The following is a 24,045-nucleotide window of genomic DNA, read 5'->3' as shown; positions in this document are numbered from 1 at the left end:
AGCATTGTGTCCTTGTAGATTTTCCATGTCTCTACTCCAACAGTATTGAAGTATGCAGGAAAAACAGTATGGAGTGTGATATCCCCACTCTGGGCTAGTAATCACGGAACCTGAATCCTCACCACTGGCACTGGAGAGGGATGTTCACTTGGAACAAAAATGGATACACCCAGTATTTCCATTTGCAGCTCTCTGCATCAAGCACAATTTCCCTTAAGAGCACACAGGGAACACACTCAGTTCAGGGTCTGGGTTTCTGTGTCTGTCTCCCTTCAGGTCCACAGTAAAACTCTGCACTGGCACAGGTTTAGAGTTGAGACCTCAGCTGAGTGTCCAAGTCAAGTTCTCTACCACTCTGTCTGTGAAACCAGTGCTTCCTGTCCCTGACACACACACTCTTATGAGATTTGATTCACACACACACACACACACACACTCCTGGGAAAGGCTGGCACAGATGTACTAGCTATGACCCCTTCCTCTCAAACTATAAGGTAGTTATACTGCTACCAGACACTCCAAAGCCAACTATGCTAAGTTTCTTGTAAGGGTGCCCAAGTATACAGAGTGAAATTAATATTGCTGCAAATTATAGTGTTTGGCCAATGCTGTAAGGCTTTAAGGAGTGGCCAGAGCTGTGCCCAAATATATATAAGTACTCTCAGAGATTAAAATATTCTCTAAAAGACTAGCCAGAATGAAACATTTTAATATATTTAATAATATATATGAAAAGAACATGAAAATACTAAATATTTATGTACAATAAACACCAGAGTTTCAATCACAGGAAACATTAAACATGACACAAGTGGACAGATTCACACAGTTACAGAAAAACAATACTTAACTAATCTCACTATATTTTCCTGACTGATCTCAAGAATTATTATTCCCTGGTTACTTAGTAGAGCAAGGCATGATAAAATAGGGGAGAGATCCTTCTTTGTCATATTACAAAAACAGAGTGCTCTGAGACTTCAGTCTCACCTAGTATTAAACATTATTTTAGTGATGGACTACAGAATGAAATCACATACATCTGGTCATCTGACTTCTGGTTCTCATAGAACCCCCCCTTCCCCCAGCTAGAAGCTGTCAGGATTTAGCACACATGTCAATAATACACACAGGCAGAGCCTTGCTAAGATCTGCTTCAAGTCCTGGAAGTCACAAAACAATTTCAAACCTTTAAAGACAATACAGAAAGCTTTCTAGTGCAGACTTTTTTGCCTATGGCTGCATTTTGAACTGTACAAGAAAATCTTTATGGCCTAAGAACAGTAATTTAATTTCAGAACATTTTTCAAAGTTAGCTGCAGATAGATTGTGATTAACCTCTTCTCTTTCAGTATCCTTTGTTACAATATATACATTTCAACAGTTACAATAATACATGTATATTTGTTGTTCTGTCCAGCAAGGCACAATTTTTGTACATTTTTAAAACAAGCAGTTTTACAAATACATTTTTCAACATCTGTACAAATTAGTTTGATATACAAATAACCTATAATTCTTTACAAAATTCCAGCTAGCTGTGCTGGCATATGTTACACATTCACTGACCTACCTCTCCTGGCATAGCTGACAATACCTTGCATCGTCACATGATGTCTACATGGATGCTTTATAGCTTGTTGAATAGCTCCACTATGTTGGATTGGTTCACTAACATGCGATTCACCCACTTATGTTGTAATTAGTGTCTATTAAACACTCCTGCTGGTTGTTCATTAGTGCACTATGCACACCTCTGTGCACCTCTGTGTAAATAAGATAAGCACATGCAAAGTTGGTATTACTTTCCTCCATTCCTGTGATATCACACAAACATGGAGCACAAAAAGTGAAGGAGGAAAGGTTGCACACCCTGTACTACAACCCAGGACCATCTATACTCCAGCCCTACACATGCACATGCTGCCACAGGAATAGTTACATGGCAAGCACAGGGAAACATGCCATTCATTCCTTCATTTGCCATGATTTCACTAAGCACCATATTGTGCAAACAATGACCAAAATAATAAAAAAGTACTTAAAGTAGAGATGACACATTTTGCCAACAAATGAAGATGAGGTTGCATCTTAGTGAACAGAACTTGTGAATTGTGCACTGCTTATGTGCATTTTACAGGATGATCTATGATGTTCTGCCAGCCACCTATTCAAGCTATGCACTGCAAGTGTTGCAATTTGTTTTAGCTTACATACTGAAAGAGATAAACACAGGAGGACCAAATAGCTATAACTGCAGAAAATAATACTATGATTTTGAATATACCACTACATTGTTACAATGATTTTATGAAGTTATTTTTGGTTTTATTTTCTATTAGTACTAGTAACAAATACTCTTTATGGAATACACTGACTTTATTTAGCATTTGTAATACTCAGAATCAGAATATACTATGTTTTGAAATGTTTACTTCATGACTGGATAGTGCCACTGACAAAACACACAATTAGGAAGGGTCTATCCATTCTTTGTCTTAATATTAAAAACACCAAAACATGCAGGTCATTTTTAGCTCTTTTGCAAGTTTTTTTACAGATTAAAAATTCTCAGAATTAACAACAGATACTAATTTCAGGTCATCTGCATACCTAATTGTTTGAATGCATTTAGTAGAATGCTATCCAAAATGTATTATCTTTACTATTCCTTCCAATTAACTTATGCAGTTATCTTCAGTGTTTCATGTAATATTAGCATTCACTCCAGCAAGAAATTCATAAGACTGGCTTAAGTAATCGCAGAGAGATGCCATCTCCGATAGCATAGCAGGATGAAGCACTCACAACCCAGAAGACTCAAATCAAATAGCAGTGGGTCCCTGTGAGAGTTGACATGGGGGGGGGAGTGATGTGGCTTTACCAGCTCAACTCTTCTTTATGAAATCTGTAGTGGAGACCAGAGATCTATTAGGAGCACTGGCTTCAGGGAAGACATGGCATCCTTGAGGGACTAAAACTTTTGGAAGTTAGTGATGCACCCTCTCTGGCACCCATTATATGCCAAATTCTAAGGTGGTTACAGGCCTGTGCAGAGGGTTATGGTCTTAAAGCCACAAAAACCCTCTGGCCTTGGATGGAAATGACTCTGCTCTTTGCTGCTTGGCTCTTGCCTCCTAGAGAAACACATGAGATGTATGTGGCAGTATAAAAATCTAAGCTTAAAGGTCAATGAGCACTAAGAAAAAAAGTGAATCACATAGAGATCTTGTCTGTAGCAATACACTTGGTCTTGAGTGGTACAATTTGCACTTATAACTGGCGAGCTGCTGGTATTTCACTCAGTAAATAAATGTTTTATATAGGCATGTGCAGATGAATAGGCCTCATACATGCTACCTGCAGAGCATGCAGAAGGTGTAATTTACATACATTAATTACCTGCACTTCATGCACCAAAAGAATGAAATGTTCATGTAGATCATGTGTTCCCTGTGCAGAGGCTCACCTCACTGCCTATGGAACATGCAAAATGTGCAATTTAATGTGTAATTTACATACATTAATTACCTGCACTTCATGCACCAAAAGAGTGAAATGTTCATGTAGATCATGTGTTCCCTGTGCAGAGGCTCACCTCACTGCCTATGGAACATGCAAAATGTGCTTATCTTTAGTACAAAAAGTTATCCCATGATGGCATGTACACTTAGTCACGTCTTATTTTCATAGATTGTTACTAAGTAGGGGTAAATAAGCTATTAACCTGTATTGTATAAAATTTCCAGTAGTTTAACTTACTAGTGCAACTTTGTGCCATACCTCTCTTTTAGATGCATTGCAGTGGATTAAACCTTAGTATGCCAGTTGGGAGGGTGGCCTAATGGTTAAGGTGTTTGTCTTACAAACACGAGGTGCAGGGGTTGAGTCTCACAAGGGATAATTGACTAGGCTTGCAAGGGCAGTTAGCCTAGTACTACCCTATGAACCTAGTGGAAAATCCACCAATGTAGTCAGCTGAGTTAGCATGCAAGATTCTGTTATGTTCTACATTTGCACAATGTCATTTTACTAAGGTTCATAGGTAGGTACTAGGCTATCGGCCCTAGGGCCCATACAAGCCTAGCCAAAAAATGTACCCTGGCTTTTGCCACCCAAGAGAATTATTTTCCTGTGCCCCTGTCGAGCAGAGCCAAAGAAGTGATCCCCGGGGTGAATTTCCCATTTCCCATCCAATCATCAAGATTTTTCTTGAAGAGTGCTAATGAGGAGCTCTGTTTGACATAGATAGGTAGTCTGTTCCAGAGTATGGGAAGTCTCTGGCCCATACAAGCCTAGCCAAAAAATGTACCCTGGCTTTCGCCACCCAAGAAAATTATTTTCCCGTGCCCCTGTCGAGCAGAGCCACAAAAGTGATCCCCGGGGTGAATTTCCCATCCAATCATCAAGATTTTTCTTAAAGAGTGCTAATGAGGAGCTCTGTTTGACATAGATAGATAGTCTGTTCCAGAGTATGGGAAGTCTCTGGGACAGGAATCTATCCCTCCAGCATGTTCTGTTTATTGTGGTGACAAGGTTTAGGTCCCTAGAGCGTGTAGCTCGGAGGGATTGGGATTTCTTTAATTGAAGCATGTCCAACAGCTCTGGGTTTGACATAGCTTTGTATGTTAGGCAGAGATTGCCCCTGAGTAGGCGATATGCGATGGAGTAAAGCTGTAGTTTTTTTAGACGGTCTGCATAGGGCATCTGTTTGAGGCCAGTAATCCTCTTTGTGAGGTATTTCTGTGGTCTTTCCAGTTGTTGTAGATGTCTTGTGAGGTACATACCAAAAAGGGTGTTGTACTCTATAATGGGTCTAATGAGTGATGAGTAGAGGGGAACAATGACCTCTTTTTTTCTGGATGAGAATCCTTTTGTGATGAGATAAGACATGCAGAAGGATTTCCTGACCACTGTGGCGATGTGATTATCAAAGGAGAGACTACTGTCCACCTGTGTCCCAAGGTCTCCTATCACATATTTGCATTAAGTAGACTACCAGCTATGTGGTAGTTCATGGGTACAGAGTTTTTACCAAAGGGGATGACAATACACTTTTTGGCATTGATCTTCAGGCCATGGCTTTGACACCAGGTATCTGCCTCAGTGAGGCTCTTTTGTAGTTTGTCCTCATTGTTGGGAGTTTCGATTATGGCTCCTAGTTTGCAGTCATCTGCAAACTTTGTTAGCCAAAGACCTTCCATGTTGGCCTGCACCTCAGAGAAGTAGATACCAAACAGGAGAGGACACAGGACTGAACCCTATGGTACTCCACTTGTCACTGGTCTGATGTCGGATTTGGAATCTGCTACTTTCACAGTGTGGGTTCGGTCCATGAGCCAGTTGGCAACCCATCTTGTGACATAGGGATTTATACCTAGTTTAGTGAGCTTATCTATAATTCCAGAGTGGGGGATGGTGTCGAAAGCCATGGCGAGATCTAGATAAGCTGTGTGAACCATTTTACCCTCATCTATGGCTTTGGTGACTGCTTCAAAGAAGTCAATCAGGTTTAGGAGACATGATCTGCCTTTTACAAATCCAAACTGGGTAGGGTCCAGAGTTCAGAGATTACCAATGTCTTTGTTTATGAGTTCCACGATGATACGTTCCATGGCCTTGCAGACCAGGCTCATCAGGCTAATGGGGCGGTAGTTCCCGGGGTCCATCGTGGCTCCCCCTTTGTGGAGTGGGATAACCGTCACGGTGCGCCTTTCAGTGGGCACAAAGCCTGAGGTGAGGTTATGATTGAACATGGTACTTAGGTAGGGTGCCAGTTCATTCTGTAGTTCATGTAGAATGCAGCCTGGGATATTGTCAGGTCCCATGGATGCTGTGTTCTTGGCTTTGGAGAGTGTGTTTTTTACCTGTGCAGCCGTGATTATAGGAACTTTGCATTCTTCTGGTATAGAGATAGGTCCTCTAGGGGGTGAGAGGGGGGTAAAGTTAGCACTGAACCTATCTGCTAGGATGTTGGCAATATCAGTTGGTTCTGTATATTTAGTGCCATTGTGCTGTAACTCAGAGCAGATCTGAGTGCTCCATTTAGACTCTTGACATAGCTATAGAATGCTTTGTGGTTGTCTTTAGAGTCAGTGGCAATTTTGTTTTCGTAACTAGCTTTGTAGGATTTTATGAGGGATCTCCACTTCTTACTGAGGTTGACCAGGGAGTTCCTTCAGTCATGGTATTTTACTCTTTTTTGCAACAGTTTCTTTCTTCTGTTGTAGAGCTTGTTTATGGCAGAGGACCACCAGAATGGCTTCCTTTTTTGGAGGATAACATCTTGGTTCTATTAGGGATAGCATGATCCATGCACTTGTGTAAGTGCTTATAAAGTGTATTTGTGTAGGATTCGGCAGTCATACCTCTATTGTCCGACTGCATGGGTGTCATGAAGTTTGCCACTTCTGTCTTAAGAAGTGTGAAGTTGGCTTTGGAGAAGTTTTTTATGATGGTTTCCCTAATTGGGGGTGGGGGTGGGATGTGGATGTCTAGGCTGATTAACTTGTGGTCGGATCTGACCAACGAGGAATTGACCTCTGGTGTGGAACACCGGTTTCCCATGTTGGTAATGACTAGGTCTAGGATATTGCTGTCCCTGGTGGGGGTGTGAATAAGTTGATCCAAGGCATTGGAATTTATGAATTCTAGAAATCGTTGAGCAAAAGAGTTGGTACATGAGTAGCAACTGGTTGAGCAATAAATCAGTTAATTTACCTTCACTTCACTAATATACACAAATAATTATTACTCCTGTATGTGAAAGGCAATGAGATGTTACATCAAATAATATTAGCCATATTTAAGGCTTACCTATGAGCCATCTTCAATCCCTTTTATGCATAACCATTTAACAAGATTTTAATTTTGAAAAAGGTGAGCTGAAAAACCTATAAAAACAGAAAAAAATATTTTTCTTTTGCTGGGGGCAAGCCACTCTGCACCCCCATGAAGGGGTTAGCCTGCATACCCCCAAACGTATATATATATATATATATATATATATATATATATATATATATATATATATATAACAACTCTATGATTGCACCACAGTAGAGAAAAAGGGGGAAACCCTTAAAGCACACCACCAGCTCTGATATTATAGTAAACTGTGGGGAAATTCACTGTGATGTAAAATCTTTGCAATAAAAAAACAGATGACTGAGAAGTGAGCAATGACTTGTAGAATAGCTGATATTTATAGGAAACTTGTGTTTGCCAGTAATTGAACCCCCACCAGCATATTGTGCTGACACTGGATTTATGCAGTGAATTAATAATAATAAAAGAAAGATGTGCACTTCTGAAGATAACCTTCTTCAAACTCAACAAATGTCAAAACTAAAGACGGATTACTTCTGCAGAAATGTTAAAGCAATAATTTGAAATGAATAATAAAATACTGAGACAAAGTTACTTTGGAAAATATTAAGAAAGACTTCAGCTGAACTTGTTGCAAGGTTGAGTAATGATACAGTAAAACTTTAAAAGAGATATATTACCTTTATAAGTTGGGTGTGAAAAATGGAAAAAAAAATTTACAAATTGTAGCCAGTATTAGTATCTGGACAATTACTTAATGAAAAACTGCTCGGCTTTATTTTCATCATGCCATGTGCCCATAGAGTGGCACACAGCAATGGTTATTCTGCTCCTCAAAGGTGGAGCCACAACAGACCCCGGGAACTATCGCCCTATAAGCCTGACTAGCTTGGTCTGCAAGGCTATGGAGTGTATCATCATGGATCTCATTAACAGAGACATTGGGAACCTCCAAACACTGGACCCTGCCCAGTTTGGCTTTGTTAAGGGCAGATCATGCCTCCTAAACCTGGTGGATTTCTTTGAGACAGTTACCAAGGGTATACATGAGGGAATGGTGGTCCACACAGCTTACCTAGACCTCGGAAAGGCCTTCGACACCATTCCCCATTCTGGTATTATAGACAAGCTCACCAGCCTAAACATAAACCCCTATATCACAAGATGGGTTGCCAACTGGCTCATGGACAGAACCCACATGGTAAGAGTTGCAGGAGATAGGTCTGACTCTAAACCTGTTAAAAGTGGCATTCCCCAGGGCTCAGTCCTAGGACCCCTCCTGTTTAGCATATACTTCTCAGAAGTACAGGCAAGCACAGGAGGACAGTGGCTGACCAAGTTCACAGACGACTGCAAAGTAGGGGCTATAATTGACTCTCTGGCTGACACAGACAACCTCTAAACGTGTCTCACTGAAACAGATGCCTGGTGTCAAAACCATGGCCTCTAGCTAAATGCCAAAAAGTGCATTGTCATCCCCTTTGGAAAAAAACAAAGTACTCACAAACTACCACATAGGCGGTAGCCCCGTAAATTCGGAAGCTGTAATAAGGGATCTGGGGACCCAAGTAGATAGTAATCTCTCCTTTCATAATCACATTGCCAAAGTGGTTAGAAAATCCTTCTATGTGGCCCATCTAATCACAAAAGGGTTTGCATCCAGATCAAAAGAGGTCATTGTGCCCCTCTACGCATCACTCATCAGACCCATCATAAAGTACAACGCCTGATTTGGGATGTACCTTAGAAGACACCTACAACAGCTGGAAAGACCACATAAGTACCTCACCAAGAGGATCATTGGCCTCAAACAGATGTCCTATGCAACTTGACTGAAGAAACTCCAGCTGTACTCGGTTGCATACCACCTACTCAGAGGTGATCTCTGCCTGACATACAAGGCCATGTCCAACCCAGAATTGATGGACATGCTCCACCTAAAGAAAACCATATCCCCTCAAGCCACACGCTCTAGGGATCTAAACCTCACCCCAACAATAAATAGGATGTGCTGGAGGGACAGATTCCTGTCCTAGAGACTTCCCATGCTCTGGAACAAGATTCCAATCTACATTAGGCAGAGCTCCTCACTAACACTCTTCAAGAGAAACCTTGACGAGTGGATGGGAAACAGAAAGTTTACCCGGGGGATCACTTCAGTGGCTGTACTGGGACAGAGGCACAGGGAACTACTCTAAGGGGGCGGCGAAAGTCAACACATTCCGGCTAGGCTTATAAATGCCTTTGGGTAGATAGCCTAGTACCTACCTATGAACTTATGCATCCTACTTGGCATGTCGCTGTGTTCTCAGTCTTTCTGTCAGCAGGAATTTTACAGTAAACTACTACTATCCATTCCTGCAGTGAAACCTCCGGTAAAGAAAGTTTAATAAATTTAAATGTACCTTTACAGAGAACCTTTTTTAATTATTTAATTGGAGAGTTAATATACATATAGTATATTCATGATTAATTTTCTGTGCACCACATTTTCCAGCACTCTGGCCCATCAGTCAGTGGGAGAAATGACAATACTCATCATTCCTCTCCATGCACCAGGCACTCTGAGTCACATTTCCTCTTACTTTTCAAGAAGCATGCAGTCACTTCCTTTTTGGTGTGCATTCTTCTGTGAGGAATTCCCTGTCATATGTCGCCATTTTCTTCTTTGGTAATACCATCACTGTAAATTTCTATTGCCCCCAGTAGAGGGTGCCATATCACAAGAGATGACAGCAACCCTATCCCCATAAGGAGAAAGCCCTTCTAGTTGTCTGGAATGCATTGCTAAACTCAAATGGTCATTTCAGAACCACAATGCTCCATACTAGCACCAAAGTGTGGCCACATTATAGATAAGAATTTTATTAATATAACTGCACATATTTACTTAGTTTGAACATTTCAGGTAAATTCAAGTTCATTACAATTGCTAATGTATTAAAAACTAGCAAAAATAATTTCAGTTACACATAATATATATTTTATTTAACATTTGTCAACTGGGAAAGTCCGACTTGGAACAAAGATAATTTTCAGCAGAGGCCCCAGGAGAAATGCTCCAGACGCATGTCTTTGTAACGTGGGAGGAAACTGGAGCACCTGGAGGAAACCCACACGAATGCAGAGAGGTCATACAGATTCCACACAGAAGGCACCCAAGCCAAGACTTGAACTGGGGAACCTCTTGCTGTGAGGCAACAACGCTATGACTACACCATCACACACATGCACACACACACACACACACTTCCAGGCAGCAACTGCACCAAGGTTTCTGTGGAGGGGGTGATTTTATTTTATCTAAAGTGTAAAATCAGGTAGATTCCCCAGAACAAGAACCAAAAGGTAGCAGCAAGTGGAAAATACAACTCACTTTAGTAGAATAATTCATTTTATGAAAAAAAAAGTTCAGTTCACTCGGAACTCCTGTGGCACCTAGCTAATAACAGTAGTATTATGAACAGAGCTAAAAGGCCCAGTTGCACCCTTATAGCAACAATATGTGTTTGACAAAACTATACAAAATAATTAGTTTACAGCCTGTCCTCACCAGAACTCATACTGATGAAATGTAAGGTTACTTACACAGTGCTGTTTGAACAAACAAATCAAAGTCTTTGGTGTATGGACAAAGTTTCTTAAAGAATGCCTTGTATGAACAAAGCTCAAAACTCTGGTATACAGATAAAGTCTTTGGTTTACAAATATGAGCTCTTAAACAATACCTTGTAGGCAGAATGTGTTACCACTTATTATTTGCTATAGTAGCTGTTATATTGTTTGTTAGTGATTCTTTAATAAGTGGGTGACAGGCATTTTACCAGGCTGATTGGATGGTGCTGGCGTTTATTTTGTATAAGATTGTGGTACAGCAGGGATAGGGAATATGCCCTTTCCCCAGTGTTGTTTGATCTCAGAATTGGTATACACATAATTACTAGTGTCTGTGGATGGTGCAGGGATGGGTGGGGCTTGCCAGCTGCAAAAAAATGTCAGTAATGGTGTTTTTCTGCATGTTGGTTTGTATAGTGTTTGAGTGTGTGTGTTTGTTAAGGTATTCATGGACCATGCATGTGTTGGGTATTGTGGATGTTTGGTAGTGTGCAATTGAGTGAACATACAATGAGGATTTTTCGATCACTTTTGTTGAGATCGTCAGCTTAGATGCATTAACATATATATTTGTGTGTGTGTGATATACACACATCATAAACACACTGATGGTATCATTGGTATATTGTCTATGAGAGATAAATAAAAATAAAAATGAACTTATAAGAGAGACAGCATTACAAATGGAGGTAAATGTGGTATCTGATGGGGGAATAAGGCTACTGAACAAGGGAATGCACAGTGGGCGTGGAAATGTAGGTTACTTACAGCTCTGGTCAATGAGTTTGGCTGTACACTTGAGCCATTTTAAGGTAGGACAGATTCAGTACGGCAGAAGTTGTTGGAGTGAGCATCCAGAGAAGTATGTAATACGTTGTGAAAGGAGAGACAAACTAAGGCCGAGGCAATCAGCTCCGAGCCAGGATCTTGCTTCGGAAACCATAACTGCCAGTAGAAGATCGGGTGAGTAAGACCTTAATTTGCTTAGCTAGAGGGTTGTTAGTTTATTTGTTGTCACTGGAAATCCTAATGAGAGAAACTTTCAGTTGCCTAATCTATGAACTATTGGTAAAGACTTAAGGGACAGGGCTAGAAGAGTGTTTTTTTGACCCTACATGCTTTTTCCCTGTGTGCCTACTGACAATAAGTCCTCCTTCCTAATGATTCTAAGCCATTTAATTTTCCAAACAATGAACCCCCTCCCCCAGCAAAAAAGATGCCAGCTGACAGGAGTGGCTGCCATACAGTCAGGCAGGTGGCTTGTGCCTTGCAATGATGGTCTTTCTATTTAGGCCCCAATCCTGGTCTGGTGGCTGATATGAACATTGCAGTGGCCACGGGAGTCTACTATGCTCTGTCCATGTGTGTGCATTATTTTCACACTATAATAAGGGATGCCTTCATAAGCTTTACAGCATTACGTCCGCACTCTCAGTCCTGATCATTTAAGTGCCTTGTAATTTTCTTCTTGCTTGGCGATGTTCCCTGACCAGAGTTACCATTTTGCTGCTGATGTTTATGATGGACAGTGGGGGTTCCTGTCCACAGATGCAAAAAAAAACTTTTATTAGCATCAAGCGGGATGTTTTACAACCACATTGCATGTTGGGTGATGTTTTTTATGTCTTCTTGCTTGTCTGCCTGCTGACCACTAAACTTCCCCCAGTAGGTCTTGAGGCCTGTGTTGGGGATACCCAGTATGAGAGTAAGAGCTGACTGGAAAGGCCATCATTGAAGCAGTCATGGAGGAATTTTGTGCAAAAAGAACTCATCTTGGGATTTCCCCGTACACATCCCCTGCCTTGAGCATTTCAGTGCTGTGAAAACCTTCACTTGTATGATGGTGATCAGGTGACCATGTTTCCCGTCTCACCAGATGGACAAATGAGCACTGAATACTCATTTCCTTCATAACCTGCCTGGTTCTTAATTATTAATTATTTACTATTTGGTAACTGTGTAGTGGGTGGGCTAGTCCAGTGACCATTTTCAGCTGTGACTCAATCTGAAAGGCAATAAACAGTGCAAGTAAACTGAAGTTATACATCTCACATATGATACAGTGTTAAGTTTACATAGTTGTAGAACTTTACAAAGTTCATGAACAGTTATTATACAGTTCCTATTCACTTCTAATAAAATAGCAGGTTAACAATAGATGTTTAATTGGTTGCATTACAGTTTGGCTATATTAAATTGCTTGTTAAAGGTTTGAGATTTACAGAAAAAAAGCCTAGAGACTAAGAAGGTAAGAGTTAAATGGCAAAGGAAAACAGCTAGGAGACTGCAAGCATTTTTAGAATTTTAAGCCAGTTATTCAGTACCCTTAAAGGATTTACAGGAACTTCATTGAACAGTTGTTCAGAAAGGGACTTCTTGAACTTGGTAAGAGTACCTTGATGCCTTGTTTCATCTGGCAGTTTGTTCCAAACAGCATGGATGTTTGTGAGAGGGATCTTTCACTGATAACTGTTTAAAATGTGGTCAGTTGAGTGATATCAAATTCTCCTGGGAATTCCTTAGGGACTCAGAATGTTTCCCGATTGCAAATTTTCTTTTTAAAGGTGGACAGTAGCTGTCATTTAGAATTTTATATAGAAAGGTGCAATAGAAGATAATGGACCTTTCAGTATTAGGTTCATAGGTAGGTACTAGGCTATCGGCCCAAGGGCCTAAGTAAGCCTAGCCAACAAGCTTCCTTGGCTTATGCCACCCAAGAAAGTTATTTTCCTGTGCCCTGTCAAGCAGAGCCACAGAAGTGATCCCAGGGAGTATTTCCTATTTCCCATCCACTCATCAAGATTCTTCTTGAAGAGTGCTAATGAGGAACTTTGCTTGACATTGATGGGTAGCTTGTTCCAGAGTATGGGAAGTCTCTGGGACAGGAATCTATCCCTCCAGCATGTCCTGTTTATTGTGGTGACAAGGTTTAGGTCCCTAGAGCGTGTAGCTCGGAGGGATTGGGATTTCTTTAGGTGTAGCATTTCCAACATCTCTGGGTTTGACATAGCTTTATATGTTAAGCAGAGATCACCTCGGAGTAGGCGATATGCTACAGAGTAAAGCTGGAGTTTTTAGAGATGGTCAGTGTAGGGCATCTGTTTGAGGCCAGTAATCCTCTTTGTGAGGTACTTCTGTGGCATTTCCAACTGCTGCAGATGTCTTGTGAAGTACATTCCAAAAGGGGCATTGTACTCTATAACGGGTCTAATGAGTGTCAAGTAGAGGGGAACAATGATCTCTTTTTTCCTGGATGAGAACCCTTTTGTGATGAGGTGTGCCATGTAGAAGGATTTCCTGACTACTGTGGCAATGTGATTATCAAAGGAGAGACTACTGTCCACCTGGGTCCAAGGTCTCTTATCACACATTCGGTGTTAAGTAGACTGCCACCTATGTGGTAGTTCATGGGTACAGAGTTTTTACCAAACGGGATGACAATGCACTTTTTGGCACTGAGCTTGAGGCCATGGCTTTGACACCAGGCATCTGTCTAAGTGAGGCCCTTCTGTAGGATGTCCACATCATTTGGGGACTTGACTATGGCTCCTAGTTTGCAGTCATCTATGAACTTCATTAGCCAAAGGCCTTCTGTGTTAGCCTGTACTTCAGAGAAGTAGATACCAAACAGGAGAGGTCCCAGGACTGAACCCTGTGGTACTCCACTTTTCACTGGTTTGAAGTCAGATTTGCAGTCTGCAACTTTTACAGTGTGGGTTCTTTCAGTAAGCTAGTTGGCAAGCCATCTTGTGACATAGGGAGTTATACCTAGTTTAGTGAATTTAGCTATAGTTCCAGAATGGGAATGGTGTCGAAAGCCTTGGTGAGGTCAACATAGGCTGTGTGAACCACCTTACTCTCATCTATGGCTTTGGTGACTGCCTCAAAAAAGTCAATCGGGTTCAGGAGGCATGATCTGCCTTTCACAAACCCGAACTGGGTGGGGTCCAGGGTTTGGAGGTTACCAGTGTCTTTGTTTATAAGTTCCATGATTATATGTTCCATGGCCTTACAGAACAAGCTTGTCAGGCTAATAGGGCAATAGTTCCAGGGATCAGTGGTGGCTCCCCCTTTGTGGAGTGGGATAACTGTTGCTGTGCACCATTCAGTGGGCAAAAAGCCTGATGTGAGGCTATGATTGAACATGGTGCTTAGGTGGGATGCCAGTTCATTCTGAAGTTCATGTAAAACGCAGCCTGGGATGTTGTCCGGTCCCATGGATGCTATGTTTTTGGCTTTAGAGAGTGCAGCTTTTACCTGCATAGTTGTGATTACAGGGACTCTGCATTCTTCCTGTACAGATATGAGTCCTTCAGGGGGTGAGAGGGGGGTAAAATTAACACTGAACCTATCTGCCATTATGTTGGCAATATCAGTTGGTTCTGTAATTTTCATGCCATTGTGCTGTAACTCAGAGCAGAGCTGGGCGTTGCCATTGAGATTCTTGACATAGCTATAGAATGCTTTGTGGTTGTCCATAGAATCAGTGGCAATTTTGTTTTCATAGCTAGCTTTGGAGGATCTTATAAGGGATCTTAGCTTCTTACTGAGGCTGACCAGGGAGCTCCTCAACTCATGGGATTTTACTCTCTTTTGCAACAGTTTCTTCCTTCTGTTGTAGAGTTTGTTTATGGCAGGGGACCACCAAACTGGCTTCCTTTTTTTGGAGGACAGCATCTTGGTTCTGTTTGGGATAGCATGATCCATGCACTCTTGTAAGTGCTTATAGAGTGCATTTGTGTAGGATTCAGCAGTCATAACTTTATTGTCCACTCTGCATGGGTGTCATGAAGTTCGCCACTTCTGTCTTAAGAAGCATGAAGTTAGCTTTGGAGAAATGTTTTACCATGGTTTCCTTAATGGGGGGGTGGGGGCGGGATGTAGATATCTAGGGTGATTAGCTTATGGTCAGATCTGACCAACAAGGAGTTGCCTTCAGGTGTGGAACACTGGTCACTCATGTTGGTAATGACTAGGTCTAGGATATTGTTGCCCCTGGTGGGGGTGTGGATAAGTTGATCCAGGGTGTTGGAATGTATGAATTCCAGGAAGGGTTGAGCGAAGGAGTTGGTACATGAGTAGTTTTCCCAGTTAAGGGTGGGGTAGTTGAAATTGCTCATTATTAGGGTGTTTGGTTGAACCCTAATATTTTCTAGTATATCAAGAAAAGAGAAGTGGGAATCCTGGGGCATGGTGGGGAATCTGTAGCAAGCTACAATTTGGATTGCAGTTTTGCCCAGAGTTAGATGCACTTGGATAACCTTGGATGTATTATGCTGAGCAACTAGCCTGGAGGTGTGGATATCCTTAATGAATATGGACACACCTCCACCTTTGGTGTTCCGGTCCAGATTAGATGGCCGAAAAGTGTGGTATGAGTTATAGCCTGGTAATGCAGGGGTGCTCTATGGAGCCTTGAATCAGGTCTCAGTCACTGCACAGATATCAATGTTCTCTATTTTAAGGACTACCTCGGGGAAGTGCATTTTGAGATTTAGACTTCTAGCATTGAGTAGCATTACTTCAGTTTTTGCTTGCCTGTTCCTGTTACGGTGGTGAATTTGTCATTTGAACCTTGCCTAAAAAAGGCAATATAGGGGCCGCAAGAGACTTAGCCAGTATCCGGAATCCCAGGGGTGACAGGTGCAGGCCATCTCTGGCAAAGCGTCGTGATCTGTTGACCATGTCATCCTAGGCAGACAGATACTGGATCCCCTTAGAATGACACCAGAAGCTTAGCCAATTGTTGAAGTCAATCATTTTGTCCTTGTACTGTGGTATCATTCTGGGCGATGGCAGGATGCTACTCAGGGCTAGGGTCATATCTGCCTGGGTTACAAGATCGGAGAGCTCTTCCATGTCTCTTTTCATGTAGTCCAAGGAGGTAGGTCATTCACACCAACATGGACAATGACAGAGTCATAGTTGTACTTGTGGAGTGACATGTGTGCGTGGGTTATGTGGCGGATCCTGGCACTTGACAGGCAGCTGACAGTAACCTTCTCCTTGTTAAGCCTGGAGAGTTGGGCATTAGTGTGCCTGACTATTGAGTCATCTATGACTAGTGTGTTGGGTACGTTGTTTTGCCTTATTGGCTGTGGTTGAGTGGCACACTGAGTCTGTGGGCTATGCGTCATTTGGGTTGTGTTGGGGGGGAGGTTGCTTGCATTTCTGCTTTGGAGGTCTCTGTTGCTTGAGCAGATTATTACTGAGAGCCTCCGTGAATGTTTTTGTATTTCTATGTGTGGATTTTGGTGGTGTAGGTTTAGTGGGACTATGTGATGAGTGTGATGTGGTGCAAGTGTTTACCTTCTCCTCTTGACTGTCAAGTTCAGTCTTGGTTGGAGAGAGCTTTACCTCCAGTTTGGCTAGATAAGTGCATCTCTTACAGGTTGTCGTGTTGGGTGGTAGGAGGAGAGGGTTGTCGGTGTACATGAGGCAATTGCTACATTGCCCCAAGATGGTCAGATTCATCAGATAGACAGGACAGAACACTGGGAGCTGACCTTTGGACATGCCTGAATAAAAATCTATTTTCCTCTAGACAAGTGAGGAAAGTGAGTACAAGAGCTGTTTTTCTCTAAGCAAGTGAGGAAAGTAAGTACAAAAACTGCTTTCCTCTAGGTAATGAGGAAGGTTGAGTGCTGTAGTAATTTGTAGCTTATTTAATGCTTACAACAAGTTCTGAACAAGTGCTGAGCACGAATAAGCAAATTCAAGTGCTAACACTAAAAATCTGTATCTGAACTAGACCAGTTACAGGAAAGAAACACATGCAAATGCGGGCTTTTAAATCAGAAAGTTGAGAGAGATGGAAAAATTGCCCAAACGGCCAATAACTACAATTTCTGGGCCAGAAATCACTCCTTATGTGGTAGATAGGTTACCTAGTGCTTACCACTCCCACTGATAAGCTAGCAGGCTTCCCTCCAACACAGAAAGGCTTGGGGGCCTCAGGAGCTTACAAGCAATCCTGGATACAGCAAATCTGTATCTGGACTAGACTAGTTACAGGAAAGGGGGGAAACAAGTGCAAATACAGGCTTTTAAATCAGAAAGTTGGCAGCAATTCAAATTTTGGTCATTTAGAAGGTTGCAGTGGTGTATATTAAGCCTAAAGTGTTGTACTATGAGTCCTAAAAGTTACTCTTACTGCAATGTAAACAGCTGCTGAATTCGTCTTGTCGCTAGCAAACCAAAGGGTGCCTCTAGGCTTAAGATGTCGCGGTCTGTCTTCCTCACACATGCACACCCCTTGCTTTGCAACATTTATAAACTGAAGGATTTATAATATCATTTCTGAATGTGAACTAACAAACTGTAACGGTATTATCAAAATCCAGTACAGGAGATGATAAATTCAGTCTCTGAGATGTATTTTTACTACAGCTGCTCACAGCTCTCACTCAGGTTACTGAATGCAATCTGAAGTATGTCACCTTTGAGAAGATTTAATTGCTGTAGTCATTCAGCATTCAAACTATTTGTTCCATTCTAATTATATTGTATGTGCAACAGGTTAACAAATGCCTCAGGAAATACTACTTATAGTATCAAGAGCAAGGGTATAGTCATGAGCAATGTTACTGATGGCAGAACAAGCACTCTACCTTACAAACCTGCTCCTGGGTGAATGAAGCCAATTATCTTGGCATTATTGAATTCTGGATAAAGGAAGAGGATATGACCATTCAGCTGTTCATTCATTCATTCATTCATTTAAGAAGTCTCTGCTCTCCTATTTTGGCAAGAAATATGAATGTGGGATGATCCCATTATCTGTGGAGTGCTGGGGAACATAAATAGCCATACACATATAAGATACATTATTAATTATGGTCTCTATTACATTTCTGTGGTCTACAACTGCAATCTGTGAAACTATGGGAAAAAACTTTAATTCAAACACAGTGAATTCTGAACACCACTCTTACAATAATAAAAGTACTTTTGCAAAGGGTTACATATCCAGAATGCCCAGATGTAGACACACACACACACACACACACACACACACACACACACACACACACACACACACACACACACACACACACACACACACACACACACACACATGTACACACCAATTCCAAGGATACCATGCCTTGGACTAGAAGGAATATACTTCAGCCTCGAAGACACGGTCAGATTGGCATATGAAGGTACACACAGGGCAGCTATGGATGTACCCTTTATCTGTTGATAAGAGTCTCAGCAAACAGAAAAAAATAAAGATGTCTAAATAAAATCTGGTAATTTCAATACCATATTAGAACTTAGGAGAAGAACACATAAAAAGACAGCTTCACATTGAAGACTATAACTAATATTAATGTACAAACTATTTACATCAGGAAGAAGACAGGATGTGCCATCATCCCAGTGTAGAACAGAGGAGAGCAGAGACTTCTTATATAAAAAAGAGAGAGAATGTTTATTTATGACTGCGGTTTTACCACTTCTTTGTATAAAGAACTCTGACAGTCCCTCATCCTGCATAAATCTATATGGTCTGACTCAACAAATCACAATACCTACTACATACAACAAAAGCAATAAGGGCACAGTTCTTGGTTGGCTTTTAGTCTCAGACCCCAGTAAATATACTATCAGTGGAACATATCCTAACTCCTTAAGTGACTGTCTCCCTGCATGCACACACAGGATTACCACTCATCACCCCAATACCTACCAACTTAAACCAAGCAGGAATCTCACACAATTTTGCAGAAACTTATTCAACAGTATCCTAAGGTCCTTCAACTGGTCATACTAAAAATTCTCCAGTTAGATGAAGCAGTTGCAACTTTTAATAACTTTGTTAAACAACTTAAATAACCTTGCCCCTCTGTGTATAAAATGAGTAAAAGTAAAACACTCCCCATGGTTATCCACCTTTACCAAAAACATTATGCATACCAGAGACAAGGCTTGGTGGGCTGGCTAAAAAAAGGCTTTCAGCAATACAGAGAACTTTGTACCTGAGTTAAAAAGCAAATATACAAAGATAAGAAATAATACTATGACCAACTACAACTTAATCATTAAAATGATCCAAAAATAAAATCTTATCCTCCACTCACATACTACTCAATCTTGGCTCAAAAAAAGATCTGTATCCCTCTCAAACCTGCTCCCCCCAAAATAGCAACTACATTTAATAAAGCATTTCTGCCATAAACAATAGCACATCACCCTCCCCTACACAAATCCACAACATATTACCAACTGCCCCCCCAACACATTAATCTCTAAAAAATATGAATCCAAACAATCAATGCTTAGCCACAAAAGCTAACAACTTTACCATAAAACTAGTAACAATATCTACTATAAAAATACTGCTACATAAAATTCCACCTTGCTCCACAGCTGCCAGCAACCTCTCAGTTGAATATCTCAAGATGGTAGCAGAAGCCATATCTTACCGAGTAGCTATCTTAATCAGTAGATACAGAGAAGGGAGAGAATTACAATGGGACAAATGTTAGAGACTTCTGTAGAGATTTGTCTGTTGTGCAGCAGGATGACATATGATCTGATGTCCCAGCTATTGTCTGGGACATATATCATCCCAATGCACAAAGGAGGAAAAGCTACAAAAGTCTCTAATGTTTGTCCCATTGCAATTTTCTCCCCCTCTCAAAAATCTTAGAAAACTGTATCCCTGCTCAACTTCTTTACTATCTCCTCTCAGAACAACTCTTAATCAGTACTCAACATGGATTTTGCTCTGGACATAGTACAACTACTGCACTATTATTTTTACATAATATACACAAGAAGAGGGACTCTGGCAAACATATCTCTTCCATATTTCTGGATCTGTCCAAAAGCCTATGACAGTGTCTCACATAGCAAACTCTTTCAACAGCTGCACTATCTCTGCCTACCCCCTCCTTCATGTCAGTGGTTTAGAAGCTACCTATCTGACAAGACAGCATGGTTATATAGCAACATACTTTCTCTCCTTACCTCCTCATTGCCACTGGTGTACTCCAAGGCTCAATTCTTCATCTACTTCTCTTTAACATTGTCATTAATGGCATCTATACCTCTTCTAGGTAAGCATCACTTATACGATATGTTGATGATTCAACACTAATCTGCCCACCTGACACTGAATTTTCTTGAAATCACACAGAAACTCTTCACATCTGTTAAAACCTGGCCAATTATTACTTAATCCCAAAAAATAAAACTACTCCTGTTCCTCCCCAAAACATATATGAAGAACAAATCCAGCTTCAAAATCTTTTCATTAACAATACAGATATAGAAATTGTATCCAATACAAAACTGCTTGGTGTGACAATTGATGACAACCTCAGATTTGAACTCCACATTTATAATATGAACAAAAATCATCAGAAACTTGGCATGCTTTACAGACATAAAAACTTTCTTACTAACTCTGCTAAAACCACCCTATTAACCACTTACCTCCTTCCTTCACTCTTATATGGTGCCGCTATCCTTACCAACTTGCAGGTATATGTTAAAACTAAATTTGAAATATGCTACAACAAAGTTGCTAAATTTGCTGCCAGTAAACAATACTATACACATCACTGCAAGGCCTTTAAAAATTTGAACTGGCTTGATCTACCCCACTACCTGGAGTTTGCACAGGTAGCTTTTGCCCACTTCATCATTTATAAACTCCATGCCTGTCCTGTACTAAGCTCTATTCTTCTTTCCTATCACCCAGACAGACCCCCTTTGTTCTAGTGATAAACGTCTCACCTATAAACCTCAAAAAGCAATTGCAAATATCTTTTACTGCTACTCTGTTGCCAAAAAATGGAATTATTTTCCATAGACTAACACATCTATAACTTACCCTCCTTCCTTCAAGCATCTTTTGAAAGACCACATATCAAACTCATGGCTCTGCTCATGCTATACTCCTTGATGAATATCAATCTCATCTACTTTTCTACATTTCTCAACCCCTATCTGTACAGATTATCTGCCTATCACCAGTTCCTCATCTTCATCTGGTTATCCTACCCTCTCTCCCACTTTTACATAACCTCTTCCTATCACCTACTCCTCACATATACTAATCTACCTAATCTCTCTCTTCCTTTATAGTTAGAATTAAACTAAATACATGACTTCTACTTATTACTACTCTGAACTGCCAAAAGGACACTCGCTAGAACTAGATATAGTGTTTTACTTGCTTTTTCTAATTGTTCTCTTGTAACATGTTTTTGAAATGTATAATTTTCAACTGATTTTTATGTAATGTCTTTGGAAAAAAATTGCTGTTAAATAGAACTTTTTCCCTGGGCCTCTGCTGAAAATGGGATCTTGTGAACCAGTCAGACCTTTCTGGTAAATAAATAAATAAAATAAATAATGATAAATGACAAGGCTCACATTAAAAAATAATAAATTAACCAGACTACTGATCTCCATGGTGGCTTATTAACATTTTTGTGTACTTTGCAAAGTTAGTACAAAGTAGATATCTTAGCATTCTTAGCAATTTGATATTGTTCCACTACCATCTATACTATCCAAGTAGAAACCTTTATTTGGTAATTCTCAAAGGTTTTCCTAAGGATTTATCGTAAGTATCAAAATATACTTATTTGTAAGTATTAACATCAGACAAGTAGTCCGACCCCATCTGCAGATATTAGGAAACATCTGCAACTCCATTTTTTCCCTTTGTCTGCCAGTTTAAAGATCAGCTTGTTAATTCTTCCATGTCTATGCAGTCTATCTCATTCATTCATAGATTATAATGCATATTACTTTTAAGTCATCCAAATTTTAATATCAATTACTGATCTCAAAATTAGGCAAAGCTGAAAAACCCTTAATAACGTCACAGCTTGGGCTGTGCCTGCAAATGCTCTGTTGTGATCAGTGTACAACCCCTGTAAACAAACTAAATAAAATAAACAATGGGGTATTGATGCCTATTTTTCAAGTAAGAAATATCAGAAGAAAAAGCACATTCAAAGAACTAGAAATACTTTTAAAAAATGTTAAAGTCAATAATTTTATTGTGCATATTATTATTAAAACAAAGAAGATATATTTAAACTAGCTATAAAATTATATCTTGTTTTCAACTGGTAATAGTGTAGCATAGCTGGAATAAATTTAGGTCCCAATGAAAGAATATGACTAGAACTATTAATAATACTAATTAACAAGACTGAAAGTCACATTTTGTTCAGCAATGAAATTATCAAAGAACAAGGTCTCAGTAGTCTCTGTTAAGAAAAATGTAATTTTACAGTCTATAGCTTTAGCTGGTATGTTGGAAGCCACCTCTGTTAGCTACGTCTGCCCTCTGTTTCCAGAGACATTATATACAGCATACGACTGCCATCACTGAAATGTACTAGTGAACTCCCCCCCATAACACCTATGAATGCTAACAAGGTCTAAGGGATTATCCAGTGCTTCATGGTCAGGATGGAATTTGAAATGTTCCTTCAGAATCAGAAGCTCAGCTATCAAACAGGGTATAATTTTCAACAGCCAGAAAGTATGAGGAATGTGATCATGCTACAACTGGAACACATCCCAACAACATCCATTGCCGTCAGCATTTCCTGGTGGGTCTCATCCACTCCTATAGCCTTGCAATCTATCTAGTTGGCATGGTGACAGACCCAATCCCATGGCTGAGGAGGACATGTCCACTAGGTTTAGGATTTCCCCTCTTGACCCAATGTCCAGAACATATAGGTTCAGGTTTGATGACATGAGTACAAACTCAGTCATCATTGATTGATCTTTGACCTAAGGCTTTCTGGTACCAAGTACACTTATGAATAACCTTGTGCATGGACATGGTGTTAATTATGTAGTGTTCATGACTTGCTCAGAAGGTCTAATAAAAATTCACTGTGTGGGATCAGATAAGGCATGCAGTTCCTTCTTGTTATGCCACTCCAGGAATCTCCTGCATTCCCAGTGCTGTGAGCACTGAACTCTCTCAACAGAACTGCAGAATCAGTGGGTGGTATGTAATCAAACACCACTCCCCAAGTATCCAAGAATACTGAATATTCAGTTGGTTGTTAAGGCAGTATACATAAACAATGTACAACAGTTTCCTTTCTGCAAATTGCACTTACACTGAGACAACCCTTTTTTCTACTGTGACAAACTGTGCTACACTCAATTTTTGTGTTTTTGAATATCTCAGCACTCGTCACAGGACTCTTCCAGTTACAGCACCAGTGTAGCAGAGACACCACCATCCCCACCAGCCATGCACAAAAGACTGTCCAGAACCACTGATGTACAGTGGTAAAACCAGTGACAGCTGGCTGGCACTGTCTAGCTCCCTGTCCAAAGGTGAAGTGACATTCCTCATCACAAGAACCCATTTCTATTTCTAGGGATCAGTCTGTCATAATTTATCTTGTTCTGCCTTCCACTAGTCTGATATTGCTGCTTCCCATGGTGCTGCTACTGTCTATAACATGCTCCTCTGTCACATTTTCAAGCATCTCATCTTTTATATCACTGTTGTCTGTTGTTCCCATCTTAGCATGTTTGACCTTGCTTTGATGCAAGTGACATAATTTGCTCTGTAGTTGGGTAATTCATTGAAGAAGAAGT

The sequence above is a fragment of the Protopterus annectens genome, chromosome 3.part0, assembly GCF_019279795.1.
Source record: "Protopterus annectens isolate FY-2018-M chromosome 3.part0, PAN1.0, whole genome shotgun sequence".
In the NCBI taxonomy this organism is placed as follows: domain Eukaryota; kingdom Metazoa; phylum Chordata; order Ceratodontiformes; family Protopteridae; genus Protopterus; species Protopterus annectens.
This window is presented reverse-complemented; position numbering follows the sequence as displayed.